We start from the raw sequence: 456 nt of genomic DNA on the forward strand, positions 1-456 counted from the left end.
GGATGTTTCAATGAATGAAAAGGAGGGAAAAGCCTGTAGCACCTGGTGACCTCCAAAGCGGAGGGAGGGAGCAGAAGGAAAGGAGTGTGTATGCTTGTCAAAGGGAGGTGGGTGATGAGAGCAGTGCTGGGTGACGGGCAGGCATGGCTGGGTGGACCATGGGGGGGTCCTACCAGGACACTCAAGGCCACACCAAGTTAACCAGGACTGCTTCTGCTGCTATAGCAAGCAAAGGTCTTGGGAAGGAGTTTGGGTAGCAGACGGGGCACTGGCCCAACATTCTGTGGTATGCTTGCCGAGGGACAGTGGAGCCCCCCACCTGCCTGCTCCTGCTGAGGGAGTGGGACTAGGGCAGAGCACCGTGCTGGGCTGCCCGCCCTCCGCTCCCTGCTGGGGTCCCTGCCCGCTCGCAGGGACCCCACGGCCACCTCTGCGCCCCCACCCAGCCCATGCACT

Source organism: Athene cunicularia (assembly GCF_003259725.1).
Source record: "Athene cunicularia isolate RWA chromosome 12 unlocalized genomic scaffold, athCun1 chr12_part1, whole genome shotgun sequence".
NCBI lineage: Eukaryota > Metazoa > Chordata > Aves > Strigiformes > Strigidae > Athene > Athene cunicularia.